Source organism: Falco cherrug, chromosome 1, assembly GCF_023634085.1.
Source record: "Falco cherrug isolate bFalChe1 chromosome 1, bFalChe1.pri, whole genome shotgun sequence".
NCBI classification, from domain to species: domain Eukaryota; kingdom Metazoa; phylum Chordata; class Aves; order Falconiformes; family Falconidae; genus Falco; species Falco cherrug.
In genome coordinates this window covers 108,721,340-108,740,680 of record NC_073697.1, presented here as the reverse complement: position 1 = coordinate 108,740,680, position 19,341 = coordinate 108,721,340, and the positions used below count along the sequence as shown (strand labels likewise).

Here is a 19,341-nt window from a genome sequence, read left to right as displayed (position 1 = left end):
CGCATGCGCGCGCCAGACCGCTCGCGCCCCCCCTTCCCCCCCCCCCCCCCCCCAACCTCCTTCCCGCCGGTCGCCGGGCCCTGACAGCACCGGGCGGGCGGTGGCAGCGGCCCCCAGCACCCCCGCGGGGCCCTCGCCTCGCCGTGGCCTGGTGGCGGGCGGGGGTCCCGGGGCAGGCCCGGCCCGGGACAGGGCAGCCGGCGGGGCTGGGCGCTGCCCACCCTCAGGGCGCGGAGGGGCTCTGCGCCGCCGGCTCCCTCGGGGCGCGCGTGGGGGCCGGCCCCGAGCCCCGGCCGCGGTGCGGGGCCGCCGCTGCCCGCCCTGCGGTGCGGAGCTGCCCGAGCGGAGCAGCCGGGCGCGATTTTGTTGTCATTGTGTGCGGAGGGGAGAGGCGGGAAGCGCGCGTGGACGCGAGCTGACACTGCGCGGGCTGCGGCTCCTCTGAGGTGATCCGGTCTGACAGCCCCCTCTGGGTATCTCCAGTACGTGGCTCTTCCTTTGCGAAGAGCTAAGATTTATGGTTTGGGTTTGGTTTTTTTTTTCCACACCTCCCCCCCCCCCCCCTTTTTTTTTTTTGAATGTTACATAGAGTCTTCAAGAGGCTGTGCCAAGCCCAGGACAGGCACGGAGCAGCCAGATCCCAGGTCCCTGGATGAGATGTGGGGAATGAGCAGATGTACTCGACGCTGTCACAGCCTTCTTGCCTCCCTGCTCTTTAAACTTGGGACGAGCTGTTGTTACAGTACTTCTGAATATAAAATCTTAACCCCTTCAACCGCTTCTTAGCGGTTATGTGGAACTAAAGATGAGGGTGAAAACAGTGAGCTTCTTTTGCTTTCTGTATGCTTAGTTCCCACCTTTTTTCTTCAAAAAACCCCAACCTTCATGCATTATCACACTGGTGTTATGTCTGGTTTGCAAATGTTTGGGGCGATAAAGAGTTGGGATCCCAGTTGCTTCCCTCATGAGGGGGGATGAAAAAGACAACCGCTCTGAAAATATTTCTTGTTGTATTAGGTAACCTCTTCTGAAACTAGATCAGCCACTTGACAGGTCCTGCCTGCCCTGACAGCATTTTAGCTGTCAGAACACTTTTTTTATTTTTTTCTCCCCTCTTTCATTCCAGTGTCTCTCCTAAGCTGTGTTTATTTAGCAGCACAGATTAATTTCACTTATATTTCTCTACTGTAAATATTAATGTGCTGTATTACTTCAGAGGTGGCTTCCCCCTTTTGACTTATTTACCCTTTCCACTGTTTCTTTTCCCATATATTTCTTGCATTTATGACATCTTGTGAGAATAGGTAGGTCTCCCTTGGCATCTTTCTTCTTCCTCCCACTTGGATGCACAGCCCCTTCCTTTATTAAATATTTGATATATATGAACAGTCAGTTGAGTTCTGTGAGGCTTTCCTGTCTGGAACAGCCAGGCTGTTTCCCAGCTAATGATATAAATTGAAACTGTACTGATTTTAAAGCAATACTTAGTTTTCAAATATAAAAACAACTCCTTCCAGAGCCTGATAAATCCAGAAAAAGCAATTTTTGGTATATTCATCTATATTCTCCTCCTCATAGTATTGAGGTTTGTTCTGTACCAGTGGTCTTTGTAACTCTGCGGTGCCCTATGCAGAAATAAATGCGTGACTTCTCCTGGCCTGGTTTTGGTTCTCATAATTACTTCTACTTTCTCAGACTTTTCTTGCAGTCTAAAGTGGGAAAGGTATTTACCACGTTCTGTCCTTAACTGCTATTGTTTGAGTACTTCTGCATTTCCTCTTTTAACTCCCTAACCACACTTGAGGGTTTTGAGTGCCCTTTTAGCCTCTCCTTACATAGCTAGGGTTGGTTATTTCTCCAGCCTTCTGCCAGCATTTTGTTGAGCCTCTGTGTGTTCCTCTTCTTCAATGTCACAAAATTGTTGTTTCTTAACCAAAACTTCTGGTGTTGTTTCAGATGATGATCCTGCCTAGGCTGCTAACAACTTGTGAATGGGACAGTCACCTTTTTGCTTTGGTCCAGTGAGACCATATGCTTGCCATCCTTACAGGTCCTTGTTGACTTCAGCAGGATGACTTGATTCTTTCGGTTTAAGTGGAATTGTTTCAACCAATTTGTTGTAAACCGATGGTAGCTTCCTTCTGTATGGACGGATAACTCTCTCCCCAAGTTATCTCTTTAAAAGAAAGCTTACCTTGCTGAAATAATTTTTATGAGTAGTATAAGGGTCTAACTTGCTGAGTGAAAGCCTGCTGTTTCTGAACAAAGATTCTGGTAACTGTTGGAACTTTACTGTTCCAGCTTGTGGGCAAGGAAGAAACATGTCTGTGTGCAAGCATATGGCTATGTCTAATTCTGTTTCCAGGCCACTAAGAATTTTGGGGACAGAAATGGATTCTCAAATTGCTTGATGTCTTTTTGCTTTAGAGATAAACTTCTCAGACAAGGAGAAAGGGTGAAATTGATGTCCTCAAACTGAATTTTTACATTAAGTATGCCCTATAAACAGTTATAATTGGCTCTTACGGATTCAGGGGAATAGCTGATCTGAATCACTCTGAAATTGGATGGCTTTTATTTATAGGTTTTTATCTTGTTCTCATTGCATAGAGCATCTCATGAGCATTCATTTCAAGGTAGTTCATGCAAAGTGTTGATTATACATTTACAGCCCTCTGGTTGCTTGATGACTTGTAAAATTCTCTTAATTGTCTGTCCAGACTTCTTCTGTCTGTTTTTGGCCTTTGGTTGTGCAGCCACTCTGAGAAATAAGACTGCAGTCCTCCCTTCTGTACAGCAGAACAGTTGTCTTCTGAGGTGCTCTGTTAGCAGACAATGGTTGAAGGCAGGACTGTACTACAGTAAAATGTAAACATACCATGAGCAGAAGTGGGGCTACCTGGTGCTCATTGAGGCCTTTGTTTACCTCGTAACACAAAATAAGATTTCCTTTTTCTTTTTTCTTCTTCTTCTTTCCCCCCCTCTTCCTGTGTGTGTTTGAGGGAAGTCGAGGGGGAGCAGGTGTTCTCCCTCCCATTGCTCAAAGACGGTTTTGTTGGGAGGTGGAGGGCTTGAGTCAAAGTGAGGGAAGAGCCCTGGAAGTATGCACCTGCGTTAAACCAGGTGGGCACAGTAGTCCCATCACGAGCAAAAGCAGTGAAATAAAACCACCATGTTCACAAGTGCTGCTCAGATATGCAGTCAGAACTCTATGAGGGCAACTTAAAAATCTAGCTTGTTGCTTCCCCCCCCCCCCCCCCCCCCCCCTTCATACCCCAGATTCTTTGACCCTGCTTCCCTCTATCTGTGCCATATTTCCTGTCTTGCAGAACAGTATCTTGTCAAGTGGTAGGCTTTCCTGTCCTTCCCTTCTAGCATCTTCATTTCAGTGGGGGAAAAAAAGGAAAGCATATTTTCTTCGGGTTCTTTCTTGAGAACTGTGAGATAGTAAACAGAAATGTGAATGATTTTAACTTGCTATATCCTTTGCTTTGGGGGTTAAATTTAAAAAAAAGGTTACTCACTGTTGTTAACTTACTTCCTTTTAAAATACTATATTTTGATTATCTTGCTTGGGCTGTTACTGTGCATGCATTGTTGATAGAGACAGTTGTTAATACTGTCCTTGTTTACTTATCAGTTTTAAGTTACTTTTGCTCCTTGTATCTCTAAGCAATGGACCATCTCCCAATTTACTGTTGGTGTTAAACTGCAGGTGTCTTGTGCTGTCTGACAAACATGGAATATCTCTATCGCTCCCTCCACAGCAAAGTGTGGGCACCACAACCACGTTGTCAGATCTAGGGACAAGCTGCAAGAAAGAATTTTAGCTAAAGCAGAGGACAGCTAGTAAAAGGTGCCTGCCTCAAAATCCTTTGTGAGCTTTGTTATCTAAGGCCCTGGAAGTTGTTGGGTAACTGTCACCAGGATAGCGTTGAATCAGTCATCATGATGATCGGAGCAATGGAAAACTGATCTAATACTCTGTAGCTTTCCAGAATACTTTTGATAATTATCTGTGTTTGCAAATAATCTATTGAAACTTGTCCTTTTAATTTTTTTTCTATGCAGAGTTATAAAAAAACCCAACACCAAACTGCAATTTTTAAGTGCTGTTTTTCCTTTGTCTATTAGATCTCTTCCCTGAGAAGTGGAGAAGCTGGGCAGGCAATCTGGCCCTGACTGTTCGCGCAGTTCACTTGTCTTCCCTACCCTCAGGGAGACAATATGCTTTTATTGGAAGGGAGTGACTGACCCAGAAAGAGAGGATATGCTGTATATATTGTTTTAAAATGCCTGTTTTTTTAAAAAAACAAAGTTTAAAGTAAATGAAAACCTGAGCCATTTGACTTCCCCTCCTTAATCCCAGGAGAACAGCTCGAGCAGGAAGCAGCGTCCTGCAAATGTGTTTAGGAGTCTCTGTCATGTTTTGCTTAAGAGCTCCTTGATGGTGGAACATACAGGAAATATTTTCCCACTTATTTGTGGGGAAGCTAAATATAACATTTCTCTACCCTTGGTCCTGCAATTGCTATTAAACAGTGTGGTAATTCTAAGTTGACTTAATAATTGATAAGTCCGGTCTCTCTCATGTAGAACTTCTTGTACTTCCCCCCCCACTCCCCCCTGTTGTTGTGTTTTTGTTTTGGGGGGGTGGGGTGGGTGGGTGCAGGGCGTGTTAATTATTGAAGATCTTGATAGCTGCTGCTTGTATAAGGTTGTGGAGAGTTGAGTTTTGGAGGCAACTAGGAGAACAGAAGCTTCATATGAAATAATAAGTAGAGTTAGAAATGTGTAATACTTAAAGATGCTATCATCTGTTATTTGGGTTTCCTCAACTCATGTTTTTTGGGTACAGCCATAGCTTATTCTAAAACCTGCAGTTTTCAAAGGCAGTGGACCAGAGAAATGTGCTGATTCCTGCTTTGAGCAAACTTCTCCTAGTGCCTTACAGATCCCTCAATTTCCTGTGTTGCCAGATCTCACCATTTGGGCTATAAACCAAAAATGTATTAGTGAGGTGATTTGTAATGTCCTCCCTATCTTTCAAACTTCTACTTCTGTTGAAAGCTCTGCAAGAAAAACAGGGGGTCTCTGCCTCATGTTGAGTGTGATGCTGTATTGTTAGAAGTTTAAGGTTTCTATCCAGCTGTACAAGACTAGGCTCTTGCATTGCAGAACATTTTTGTATGTGCAGGTGCATTGTTAGGTGGCGAGACTTCCCTCTTACTAAAGCAGTGTGCTGGTTAAACTGAAGCTGCTTGGTGACAAAAGACTTAATCCTTTTCCTGAAGACTTGTTGTCCATTGTATATACACATACTAGGCTCTACTATAGATCTGCATAAAATTCAAAGTCCTTTTTTAGGTTGAGAACAGTATTTGGAGCTGAGAAGGATGATGATGACAGTTGAATTGGAACCTCATTAAGGATCATTTAGAAACATTCTTAAAACTTGGAGAGTACAAGAAAGAATCTTTTGGATCTAACTGTCCTTTTGTAGGATATCTTGATGATAGCTTGATTATTTTTTATTGTTCTTCCTGAAACAGCCAACCCTTTGATTTCTTAGACATGTTTCTGGTTTTTCTGAGCATTCATACCTTACAGCCACACTGATGATGATTAGGTCTGGTTTGTGGAGTGGAATGATTTGGTTTTTGCTGGCTTTTTTGTGAGAAGTGTAAATTTGGACCTGGGTATGACTCACTTTGACCATCAGGTCTAATACACTGTGCTATTTGTTATTGTACTTATTGAGCTAAAGGACGTACTAAATATAAAATACCTCTTTTGTAGTATGTTTTACATTAGATCAGTCAGTCTAAGGTTTCTTTGCGAAGTTGGCAGCTACTTGTTCTGTATCCTTCCCTTTCTTCTCATTTTGTTTACTGGGACATTGCTTTACAAGTTGTCAGTTTTGGAGTATTTGTGTCTTGACCAATGAAGTCCAGCCAAAAGAAACTATGGTAGCTGGCTTGGAAGCTGAAGCCTGCTTTTCCTGGGTGTACTTTGTCAGTGTTGACCTAAAATGGCTATTTTTAGGTTGAGAGGAATTTTGTCTGTGTTGACTTTTTTTTTATTCCACTAAATATGATGCTGTTGGTGGCATTGTAGATAAAATAACTGCACAACTCAGTTGTGTCTTTCAAGATACAAAGTTATGTTGAAACAGTGAAATACATACTGAAGTTGTCATCTCTTGAGTTACAGCAGAACATAAGTTGTTGTGTTTTGAAAAGAGCTTATAATTTGAAAATGCAAATAGCCTGTGATGCTGTAATGAGTCATTATCTGACCAATATTGAGTCTTGCTGTTCAAGCAATGAAAGAAGGTGGAAAAGGACAGGGTACTGTAATATCTACAGCTGTTCCGAGAGTCAGTGACACATTTACTTCAGTGGAGACTGCCATTCAAAAAGCAGTCTGGTGGAAGTATTTTGGTGTAAGAGCGCTGCCTTCGTGCGGGGGTAATGCCTGAGGATTTCCAGTTACTGGAAGAAAATCCTGAAAGATCTATAGCTGCAACTGTTAAGTCTTGGGGAAATGAAAAAAGAAAAAAGAAAAAAAGAAAAAAGGAAAGAAAATAGCCTTTGGGCAGCTCGGCTCAGTGTAACTGCTCCCTGATCACAGCCTGCAGCTCAAAGGTTTTATTCTTCAGTCACAACAAACCACATCCTCCCAGTACCACAGCGCAGCTTCACTCCGTTGAAGCGAGAAGGCTGGTTTGCAGCCTGTCTCTCAGGAACATCTGTATGCTGGAAGCTCATGCTGTCCTTGCAAGAATATACTGGACGGAAAGAGTTTTAGAATTCAGCTGAAGCTTTTGCTGTCTTTGTATCTGACTCTTGCCAATGTGATTAGCAAGGAGCATGTACTAAGCTGCTGGACTTCGGCAACTGGTACTTCCCTTATATAAACTGGCCTTGCAGAGTGAGCACTAGCCTTGTCAACTGCCTGCTCCAAGTGTTCAAGTTGTTTAGTGAATGTAAGAAGAGTCTCTTCTCTGTGCCATTGATTTGCCTGAGCATCCTTTCAATTTGTGATGTAATTTAATGAGTGAAGCTCATACCTCTTGTTTTAAAGGGGAATTTTGAATGCAAGAGAAGAAAGAGGTGATACCTATTGGAAGCAGTCAGTGATTTAAATAAGGCAGGCAGGGTTTCTTACCTTTTGGCTGGAAGCTGTTCCTCCAGAGCACCGTGTTTAAAGGGATAAAAACTTATGAAGGCTAAAAGCCATTTTTGGATTTCTGAGTTGGTCTGTATAAATCTATTAACTTGCTTTCAACCATCTGCAGAATGTCCTGTTGCAGTAGTATAATATTGCAGTGTGTGTGTTTGTGTGTTTTAGATAGCATTTGGGCAGGCTTCTGTGCATGCAGTTTTGAATATATCAATAGCTTTTTGCCCCAATAGAATTGCTCTGAATATGCATCTTATCAGTGTTGCTCATTGCAGGCTGATCTCCTCTCAGAAGGCATAAAACGTTGCTGTAAGATGAGTCACACAGTTACACAGCTTGTTGCTTCCATGGTGAGACGCACCCTTACTGTGTATGCCAGCAATCATGAAACTCCTGGCAAATACCCTGTGACGTGAACATCTTACGGCCTTGGTAAATGAAACGCCTATGGCACTCACTGAAATGTGTTTTGCTTGTGGCTGCTTGCTGCTTTTGGGCATGCTAGCCCTCCTTCCCCTGAGGAACTCCTCAACTCAGGCTTCATGGAAATAATTTACTGTATCAGTGTAGGCTGTTTCAAGGTGAAATTAGTGGGGCATTTAAGATTGAACACAGTGTAAACGTCTTGTATTGAAGTAATTGAAGACACTAGAATATTCTAATCTGACCTATTTTGAAACAACTGTTTTATCACAGATCATACTGTCCTTGTATTAAGCTCATACCAGAGCTCAGGAGGTGGCTTGGATGCTTGAGCTTCAGTGCAGCTTGAGTGCAGGTCTCTGGGAGGTAAATTTCAGAGATGTCTCAGGAGTTGTGCGGGTCTGGGACTCGTGATGCCAGGTTCCTTGTTGTGCAGCCTCCTCCCTGCCCACACCTCAGTGAGGTGAGCCACAAACAAGTCTGAGGTGAGATAGAGCAGGATCTGAAAGGCAGAAGACCAGGGCCTGACTCCTGTGTACTGTGGGTCCACTGAGTCATGTATTTTGTCTATTTAGTAGGCTTTAACACACTGGCGGTAGCAGCTGGTATATCCTTCAGAGGCAATCTGCAGTCTTCTTCTGTTAGTTTGCCTGTAACTGGCTCCGCTGTTGTATGAGTGGGGATGCCCCAAAGGGAATTTGGAGCAGGTTCCAAATCTAAAAGTTTTGTTCTCCTTGGAACAGAGGAGAAGTGATAGGAGGTAGTTGCGGAAGAACAGCACTCTAAGGGTTTTGCTGAGGGATACTGCATTCATTGGTTAGGTCTTGAGGCCTCCTTAGCAAAAAGGCAAGAGCTGCAGAGCTAGGCATGTTTGTCTTCAACTTTCAACTGGATTAAATATCTGAGAAGTGGATTTTAATGTGGAAAGCTGGTCCTGTCCCAGGGGACTGTAGTTGTCTTATTACTCTCACTGGCTGCTATAATGTCCCTTCTGTTTTGATGTACAAAATTACCACATTTAAAATTGCAGCAAGAACTTTTAAGACTTGTTCAACTGGCTTCGTTTAGCTTCAGCAGCTAACATCTGAAGTGGATTCTTAAGAAAAAAATACCAAAATGGAACACTTTAGGCTTTTCATCTCTGTACCTTTTAGCTGATGATGAGAGGGAGGGATAGGGCATGTGCCTTGCATGTGTAAAATGCTTTGCTTTCCAAAGGAGAGCTTTGTTGGTAGTTAGAAGTAGTCTGAGTCTTCTGTGTGATGCAGGACCAAGCCTTTGGCTTAATCCATCTGAAGCTGGAGTTTCCCACGAATCTCTGAAGCTACTGAATGCTTCAGTCCGAAGTGCCACGTTCCAAGCATTTAAAAACAAAAGCCCTTAACCCTCACTTGCACGTGGAAAACCTGTGGGCTGTGGTCCCTGTCTGAAAAAAAATTTGCAAGCTCTTGCTCAGCTATGAAAGGGCCAGTCCTTAGCAAACTGTAATTAAAAAAATAGAGCTTCTGTGTGCAGATATTGATGCTGAGTAGCAGGGAGTCAGTAGAGAGTTGTCTGTGAGATGGCCCGCTTCTTGTACGGTAGCAGGTATCCTCTTGAGTCTGCTGTTTCTTTGCAGTAGTCCTGTGTTCTGGAGCATCTTCCCTAGGAAACAGGGTGTCACACTGAAAATTTAGCTCATAAGTAGCTGTGGGGCAAGCAGGAAAGTGACTCAGCTCTCTGACCTACAGATGAGCTAAACAGAGTTGCAAGAGGAAATGCTAGGTGACAAGATAAAGGTGTTCCTGGAATAAGGATTGATTCTTTTTTGTTGTTAGGTTTTGTTGTCTTTTTGGGTTTGTTTTCTTTTCCACAATCCTCCTCAATAGTTGAAAATAGTTTAAAGGCAAACAGCTCTGGGCATGTTCTTCAGATGATGCTGTAACCACTGTATTTAAATACAGTGCTTCAAAAATGTGGCACGAAACAGTTAAGTAGCTACCATATTACATTGTCTTCCTGAGTGAAGTGTAAACCTTGAAATGACAGCATTCTCCTTCTTAAAATTGCAGAATGGTTGACAAAGACTTAATTCATTTTCTGAACAAGTGTTTTTTCTTATGTAACATCTAGTGAGTTTTGTTACTGGGAGTTTCCTCTGTTTCTGTTTTCAGCTGAGTTGTGCTTCTGTGGGCTAGCAGCTTGTGACTTCAAAAAGTGAAGTGAAACAGGACAGCTTAGGCTTCTTTGTTCTTTGAGGCATTTCTTCCTTCTTGGTAGTACTTTGGCTATGCAGCAGTTAATAGAATGTGTAAGCCTGCATTTTAACACTTAAATGAATCTCCAGACAGCAGCTACCCCTGTAGTGTGGGTTAAGTCTAATATTGCATAAACTTGTCAGTACGGTTGCACATGGAAATCAAATATTAATATGTTATCTCTTGCTTTTTGTGTCAGCCTGGCACTGCATCCACACCTCGTTGTGTGGTGGCTGGGGGTGGCTGCCTCAGTGATGCGCTGGGAGTGAATTGTCCTTCTGTGCAGCTTCTGCTCTGCTCCTGAATCTTAAATAAAGAGATTATCAGGGTAAAACAGTATGAACATAGCGTATTTTCAGATGCCTTCCCAAAAGTTAGGCATAGTTATATAAACTTGAAGGCAAGGGAGGCATTATCAGTTAACGTTTGTAGTGTGACTGGAATAGAGTTTGCATAGTCTCAGTGGGTGAAATGAATATATTTCACATATATTTTACAGATCTCTCATCTCAACTTGTGCTTCATGCTGCAAAGATAACTGTGCCACAGGCTTTTGCAACCCACACTTCTGGTCTTTGCAGTAATTTTTTTCTCTTTTACACATATACCAGAAACTGCTGTTGTCTGGAGAAAGCTGTATTTAACTTACATCTGTTCACGTTGACTGTGGATGGCTGAGACTGTTATTTTGGGGCAGTTTCTGTCTGGTACTCTTATGAGTGGGGAAGTTCAAACTTGACTTTTTCCCTTGAGGAGAAGGGAGAAGTTTTACATCTTAGTATTGAGGAGAAGGTGGTGTGACCCAAAATAATTTTTTAAGCTTGAGTAATTGCTTATATCTTGATTCTAAACATAAGATGTGCCTCACTGAAAAAAAAAAAAAAAAAAAAAAAAAGACCAAAACAAAAACCACAATCCCAAAGCCTAACACACACACCCCCACACCCCTACAAACACCTCAGAAAAACCTGCAAAACAAAACCCAAACCAAAACTCTTTAGCTTGTTCAAAGTTTAAAATTGCAAGTTTGTTTTTAGGACGGATGAGTGCAGAATGCCTTGAGGAGTATGTGCAAAGACAATTGAGGTGAGAAGCAGTCTGTATTTGCCAGAATTCTACTTGCTTGCCATGAAGTAGGACATCCTGACTGTATTTCACTCTTTTTAAACTTTGCTTTGATAGTGAACAGTTCTTTGCACGTGCTGTGGGAAATACTGAAGAACCCTGAAGTGGTTGAGAGATATTGACAGGGTATTGGCGAAGAATCTTTTCTGGGGGCAGAGGATGGGAAGTGATTTGCCAGCTGACTGGCAGTTGATAGCAGTCAGTGTTGCTAATGTGTAGCGTCACTTGGCTTGGCTTGGTTTCAGTGCCTCTGTGTGGTGTGGAAGCACGCTGTGTAAAACGTGAGAACTTCCTGCTGTGATAAGGAACCAACAGCTCTTCCAACAGGTGCAGCCTTTAGCTGCAGTCCTGAAGACGTAACAGAAATGTTTGCTTTCATGGGCCTTCAATACTGTCGACCTCAAACTGAGTAGCTTGCTCAGGAAGGAGCAGTGGAACTGGCCAGAGCCTGGCCTGAACCAGTTCAGAAGGCAGAGCTTTGTTTTCTGCCTTGTACTGCTACGATAAGAGAATTAGGAGGGGAAGCTGTGTTCAAGAATCTGTAATCCATAATGGTGGCTCTGACTGAAATGGAATAATCTTATTTTAAAGGGTGCTCCAAACCACTAAAGCTTTATAAATATTAATTTTGTTCTTTTGTTTCCTAATAAAAGGCTTTTATTCATGAAATCACTGTTTATTTATTAACCTGACAAAGTAATAGCAAGCTCTCTTCTTTCAGTGTATGCATGTGCCATATCACAATTCTGGTTGTCACCATAATAAGAACTTCATTCATCTGCTTTAAAATGTCATTGATAACAACCTGGCAGTGGCCCAGCTTGGAGCAAGTTAACTACAAAAGGCTGCATTGTAAACCTTCCTGAGAGTACATGCTACATTAAGTCTAAAATTAAAAAAAAAAAGGGGGGGGGGGGCGGGAGAGAAATGTGCAGGCTGGTCTGGGCTGCATACAACTGCCAAATAGCTTCACAACTCTGAAAAAATGAAGCTCAGTATAGAGGAGTTCTGGATGAAAATGGGATAGTTTGGAATTAAGGGTGCATTCTGCTCACTTGAAAACATCTAAGGTACACTGAATTTATAAACCTCATCTTACAAAGAGAGGGAATGTCTTGCTGAACCACAAGCAGCTAAATAAGAACTTGTGTATGTAAGGAGGTTGTTATTTCCTTTAGTCTCCTCTTTCTTCGATTGAGTGCCCAGGATAAAAATTACAGTCTGAAAATGAAGTCATAAGCCTCTGGGAGTTAACTACTAGCAATACTGTGAGGTAGTTTGTCTTGGTTATAATAACCTTCCCCAACCCCAGATGCAGTCTGAACACTAAACTTATTTGCTCACACTGTAGGAGCAGGGTGTCTTGTCACTCACACCGAAGTTCAAGTGCCTGGTCTTTCTGTCAGCTCCTCTGGAGGTACCCGAACTGCGCGTTGCTCTGGCAGCCCTGTATATGGGGCTTCATGCTCACGGCAGTTCAGGGCTCCTTGCCTTTGACTCTCCTGTTCGTAAAACTATTACAGATGATATTTGTAGCCTGGGTGAAGGTGAACTGAATTGCTTTTGAAACAGATGCAGAGATTGTGAACTTGGAGGGAACTTCCCAAGGATCTCTTTGAAATGGGTCCTGCCCTGTGCTACATGTGAGAGCTGTGTGTTTTCACACAGCACCTGACTAACCTAGGTAGTCTCACTGAACAATTTAACAGCTGAGCAGAACTGAAGCTTTAAGGCATCTTCATCCAAGGTCTTTTGGGAGCAATGTAAGCATACAGTAAATTACCGTTGTTCTCATCCTACACTCTGGAGATGCAACAGGCTTAGGCGGTGTGGTGCAGAGCTTGCCCAGAACTGATTGGTGTATAGTCTAATTTCTTAGCTGGAATGGGAACTGCCAGAGTTGTGTGTGTGTTTGGTTGTGTTTTTTTTTTTTTTTAAAAAAAGCTACAATGTCATGCCACTTCACTTCTGTGGTTTTTTTTTTTTTTGTTTTGTCTCTTAAGTATAGTGTATGGACAGCGCCATGTGTTAGGGAACACTTCAACTTCATCTTCAGAGACTTTTCATATGTAGCCTTCTACTGAAGTCAATGGGCGTGGAGGTAAGCAGTACTGAGTGCTTTCTGACAACATCACTACCACCCACTCTGTAGCCTGATGCACACAACACTCCTTGTATTTGAGCATTGTTTTTCTCCAAAAAAGTCGCATGCAGTTGCACAATGAAGACACTGCTTATTTGTGTAATGCAAATGTATTCCTACATGTTGGTACAAAGTGCAAGCAGTGAGCATCAAAGTGTGGGAGACTTCACAGATACTGCATGAACACTTAGTGACGAGGCTGTAGTATGTCAAAATAAAGGTGACTTCACAATTGGTCTGTGAGTGAATGGGATTTGAATGATGGGTTGAATGTTCTGTCTGAAGCACTTGTGCTACTGATGCTCAACACCTTTTGCCCTGCTATTGTTTGTTTATGTGTTTTGCAACTACTGAGTTTAGTCTCTCTGTAGTTAATCATTTTATCTCAAGCCAGTCAGAATCAGTGAGAGTTCCTGTTTCCTTGTGTTTCTGTTGATTTCCTTTTCTGTTGAAATGCAACTTTCTCTGTTGAAACAACTTGGTTGCTGCACTTCTCAGTTTCCATCTAGTGGCTTAAAGTGGAGGGAGGGGGAACTGTTTGAAATGGCCTGATACTCTCAGAGACATTGACAGTTGGGTCTGGTGACTAAATTGTTATGATAAAACACAAATTCATTAGTTGATGCTGTTGAAATCCGCTGACTTTTCTGTGCTCCTAATAGAAGGCTTTAAAATATCCAGCTGCAGACTGATCCTCTCCAAGCATGTGACACTGACATCAGTCCTAGAAGTGAGGCATTGAACTGCCTCCAAAAATGAGCTCATCGGGTGATATTCAATGCACTGATTTAGCAAAATATTAGCTAATTTGATTACGTGGTCACCTGTACATACTGCTTGAAAGATGGGAATTCATTCCAATTTTAGCTGCTGTCATTCCAGATACCAATGTCATAATCCGGAGAGCCTTTTGGTGGGATGCTATGCTCCCACTGTATGTTGGGAGCCAGGCTTAGCAGAGCCCATCTCTAATTGCCACTAACTTGCTCCAAGACATGCCAGTTTCCTTGCTGTTCTTCTCCTTGCATCCCTCCCAATAAGCTGTAGGGAGTAAGAGTGTGGAAGTCCCTCTAAAGCCACTCATAAAACTTGCTTAATTTTCTTTTGCCTCTCTTGACTTGTTTAAATAGCTGCATAAAAACACAGCTACATCCTTTCCCAGGAGCCTGGGTAGTGGTTCGTCTTTAACCTGACCTGCCATCCAAAGCAGAGTGATTAGTTATGACCGAAACAAAATTAAACCCTGGCAGAACTGTCCTGGAGGCTAGCTGCTGTGTGCCTCTAGCTTCCTCGCCTCCTGTAGCTTGAGGTCAACAGTAACTGCATATTTCCTCTTACGACCCGCACAAAGGGCGTGTGTTCGGGCAGCACATCAGAGTGATGGTGACCCCAAACATACTTGCCCATTATTTTGCAGACTTGAAGAAATTCTGCATTTATCTGTAATTACAGTAGGCTTATGTTCTAGATGATGCTGGTCTGAGCATCTCAACATATACCTGATTATTTATTTATTTGAAACGTGGGCATAAGAGAATACATTAGAAGAAGGGTTCGTGTGAATTTGTGCAGAAACATTGTTGTCTCCCTCCCCCCACCCAGTATTTTTTGCCTGTTATTGCACATTACAGGGTTGTTTGTTTTGGATGTTGTTTCCTGCTGAATGGAAGTCTTTATTGAGCTGGCTGTAATGTTGCTCTTTTCTTTCAAGAAATACTGCTGCTAACTTAAGACAGAGGAAGATGCTGTATCTTATGGGGCTGTAATAGTGTTGTCTGAATTGTGATCTGTTGTGCAACTAAAGAAACTGTGCACCTGTGATAAACAGAATGGAAAAACTGCTGCTGATGTATACAGGGAAGTGAGGTGATGAGAAGCTCCTAAATGCCCTATGTATAGACCAAGGGAAGAAGCTAGGTTTGAAGAGCAAGCAGTTGAAAATGAGATAGGAGGAACTCTTGCAGAAACAAGAGTAAGTGATCCCTTATAGTAGCCAGGGAGGCTGCTTGATGTGAACTCTGTGCAAAGTTCAGTGGAGAGCATGGTCTGATGTCCTGGGTGATAGATACTGTCTTTTCCGCCTTCTTGTTTACAAGAAGCTGGCGTTTTTTCAGAATAAGCTTCTGAAACATCCTTGGTGGGGAGGAGGGTTGGGATGACAAAATGCTTATTTGCGTCTAGAAAGCTAGCTACAGCAGTAACTATCCAAGTTGGCTTGATGGCTGCTGCCTGTTTTTTGTTAACTTCACGAATTGTGCTGGTGAGCAGCAAGGTCTAGGGGCAGGACCATGGAGTCTGTTGTGCCTCAGCACACGCATTCTGTAGCAGCAGCACCTCAGTAGCATACTTGAGATGCTGCCTTTGCAAAACGATGAAATTTCTGCTTTTCCCAGTAAAATGCCTGTGGTACGTGTGTCACTTAGTTTTAGTTTGTCTTTAACAATAGCAAGAGTTGTGCAGAAAACATGTAGGGCATGGAAATGGGGAACTGAGCTCCATCGTCTGTCCTCTGCTGATGGAGGGCAGGAGGAGGCGGAGAGAGAGGGAAAGGAAGAAAAGTGCTTTGCCTGTGCCTGTTTTGATACTGAAGAGCTCTTTCCAGTGATTTGAGAAGGGGGTGGGGAGAGAACCAGATGCTCTTAGGAAGTTCATACCATTGTTAATAATGTAATTCACAGATGGTGGTGAAGGCCTTGAAGAGGCTTTCATGCAGTACTTACGCTCTGTAATAGACAGATCATCACATAAGGGCTCACAAATAGAGATGACTTAATCCCAAGGATGAGTCTACAGTGATCTATTTGATAGTGGCCCTGTGGATCATTGTAATCTTTTTAAACAGTTAAGAGCCTTCAGGATCCTTGAATGTTGAGCACAACTCCAGGATTGGACCAGTCCCTAATTAAATTGTCAGGATAAAATGTCAGTATAGCTTTGAGACATTTCCAATAAAAGTGGCTCTTAGGAAATAAAAATTAAGTTCCTTTGTTCTGGTACAGAAATCAACACAAATAGCAAAAGTGTGAAAATCTGTTTGTACAGTTCCATCTTGTTAAGAGACAGTTCTGCTTTTATTTCCATTTACCTGGTTGGAGTTGGAAGCAGACCTTGTATGTGTTCTGAATAGCCCATCAGTACTTCTTGACAGCTAAGGAGAAGGATTGTGGGTTGCATGTCATCTTATTTATGAAAAGAAGTCACTCTTGCCTATAAGCTGTATAGCAAATGTATGGACCGCTGGCTTTCAGACATGCGGAATCAGAAAAGTTTTAGCTTAGGTCTATGCAATTAAATTCAAATGTGACTGACTGCTGAGCAACTCTTGATTGGCTGTAAGCTATGTAACTAAAAATCAGTATTAGGAACTTCTAAGCAATGCTAGCTTACATGTGTAGCACAAGAAATCAAAAGTTTCTGGTAACGTGAGAACTGATCCCTGCTTTGTTATTTGCTGCTGTCTTTTCAAGTGCAGCTTCTCCCTTCCTAAGAGTTGTTTCCATAATGGTTTTTATTATTATTCTTAATTTCAAGTTTAAGTTGTGATTAGTAAATTGTTTTCTTGTGATGTTTGTCATGTGGTGGTTCATGAGCCCTGAAGAATGTGCTTCCTGTGACTTCAGCCATGTATTTGCAGGCTGTATCATGTGTTCTTGTTAGTCTTGCGTTTTGAGCTAAGTAGTGAAGGCGGTGGGGGTGGAAAAAAAGGGGACTATTTCAGGGCTAAGCTACCAGAAATTCTCAGACTACTTAATTTGTGACCTTGTTCACTAGTTAAATGTAATCTAGGATTTTCTACCTCTACCACATTTACACAGAAATATTTTCTGCATTAGAAGCTGGGCTTTTCTTGTCTTAAAATCCACTTTAAAAAACAGGAAAGCCCCATGTTCTGGTAAAAGAAATCCTGGGGGAAGAGTTTGTTTGTTTATTTATTAAGGAAAAAGCCTTGGCAGGGGTGTGTGCTTTAGCTGAGAAAGTTAGAAATAATCTTTGTCCCACATTTTTTAATGTTATTAACTGTGACATCTGTACAGCAGTATCTTCATTACTGCAGTAAAGTGAGCAAAGTTGAAATGTGCCAAGAGTTTTACTGTTTCTCTGCAGCGGCCAAATTTTTTGAGCACTAGAAGTGTTGTTAGTGAACCTGTGTACAGCTCCTGGTCCCACTGCCTGCATTTGATGTCTACATCCATTCCACCCGTGCACAGTCCTGGAAGGACTCAGCTTCCACTGAAGAGCTGACAAGGTCACACTTCATATTAGGTTTGTTTTAAGCAGTGCTTTGAAGTATTTGAGCATCCTTCTGTTTAATTTCCTTCTTTGACACCATGTAATACTGTTTTTCATATATATATATGCTGCTACTGCTGTTCAGTCCTGTGTGTTTCTCCCCTGCCCTGCATTTGATACAGAAACTCCTCGAGATCAAAGCTTTACAGGAGAGATGACTGTCAGCTGAAGTCTCTGCACATGGATGCCCTGACAGTAAAGCTGTCCATCTTTAGTAGCTTTTGTTTTTCACCAGATGGGCTGTGCTCTAGAGTTCTCATACTATTAGACTTCTTTGTACTTTTTATGTCTGTGTGGGCTAATGCGTTTCTTTAGATCCGAATCCAACATCAAAGTAACATTGGTTTAATACAATGTTTTTTATATCACCTTTTTCCTCCAAGTTGGATTTTATTTTCAGCTTTGACCCTAGTATTTGTTCCTTCATAATTTGGGGCTTTTTGCTTGCTCTTCACATTAAAAAAAAAAAAAACAACAACAACAAACAAAGCAAAACCATAAAACTCTGTTTTGCTTAGCTCATCCAGTATTTCCATTTGGCTCAGAAGATGTGGATTTGTGAGCTGAGGGAATCCTCATTTGGCTCATCACCTAAGCTTTCTTCAAGAGCATTAGAAGGATCTACAGCTTAAGTTCATCAGAGGGCTGACCTGCTCTAGTTTTAATGAGATTTATTATACATGTACCTTTTGGATTCTATGGTCTTGATCTTCAAAACAATCTGTACAAACCTGTTAGTAAAAGCAAAACTGTTGACATAAAACTCACTCTTTATACTGAATCTTCCCTGTGTCAAGATTACTGATTTTTGACATTAAAATTAAATCCTTTGTGCCATTGGCATGTGGTTTATCTATGTTGTTTGGCTAAGTGCTTGTATGCATGCTTCCCTTCTTAGCTCTTCCAGTCCTCCCTCTCAGAAAACCACATGGATCAAACCCTGATATCACAGCTCAGGCTTGGAGAGAGTGGAAGGAACAAATCTGATGTTACGGTTGATGGATGATTGTGTGCGAATGTTATGGATACAGCTTCAGTCCTAATACATGCAGGAGATATTGGGAGGGTGAGTCTTGGCCAAACTGAAGTGTGTATTTTCCCTAAAATCACCTTTGGCTTTCATAAAAACTTGGCAGCATTTAATAATACGAGTTTTGTTAGCTTAAAAGACCTAAGAGTTCTTGACTTGCTCCAAAACGAGTTCCTGTGAACTTTCAGTGTGTCTGATAACTGTGGGACAGCAAGGCCTCGAAGGGGATCCAGAGGTACTGGTGGGGTATAGACGGGCACAAGTTATCACTGAGTGAAGGTAATGTTGGAGAGTGTGGGCAACCCTAGTAGGGAGACTGGTGTCTGGAATGAGAATATCTGGGTCAGACTCCTCCAGAGAGCTGCAGGACACGTGAGATGCTGCAGTGGTCTGGCTTAACCTCTTTCAATCTGGTGACTTCTATGGCTGTGTTAAGTCTCCATGGAAGATGCAGATTGACAGGCCTATAGCAGAGGTGGCCAGTGGACAGTGATTTGACTTGTTCCATCAAGATTTGGCAAGCCTAATGACTAGGCGATCGCTGGAGCTGTGAAGGAGAATGTGGCTTGTCAATAACAATTACAGTAACAGTAACAAAAATAATAAAGAATTCATTAGCTTTCCCCTGCTTGTGCTGGGTGTTTGTACATGCAGCACTCATGTCTGGGGCAAATGCATTGATGGGTGTAACACCTTTCCTTTTTTTTATGAGTGTACCTATTAATGGAAGCAGAGTGCATAATGTAATCTTAAAATAGCTACTCCATGAATGCAGAAACATTCCACTTCTGACTAATCGGCCATTCACAATGAGCATTTAAATATGCTCCAGAGACTGAGCGGCGGCTTTCCATATCTGTGTGAATGGAGCTAGAAACGTACTGCAGCTCAGAGCTGTGCAGGCGTTT

The 19,341-nt window shown here is 42.4% G+C and overlaps 1 protein-coding gene and 1 long non-coding RNA gene across 2 annotated transcripts in view; both read left to right on the top strand.

The window, feature by feature from the left end:
- The window catches only part of SSH2 (slingshot protein phosphatase 2), a 103,611-nt gene that overhangs the window by 313 nt on the left and 83,957 nt on the right, over window positions 1–19,341 (top strand). The window lies entirely within an intron of this gene.
- On the top strand, window positions 72–18,242 carry LOC114016035 (uncharacterized). The gene is made up of 3 exons (XR_008733495.1): window positions 72–482; window positions 12,974–13,071; window positions 17,218–18,242. It is a non-coding gene; the product is annotated as an uncharacterized LOC114016035 (long non-coding RNA).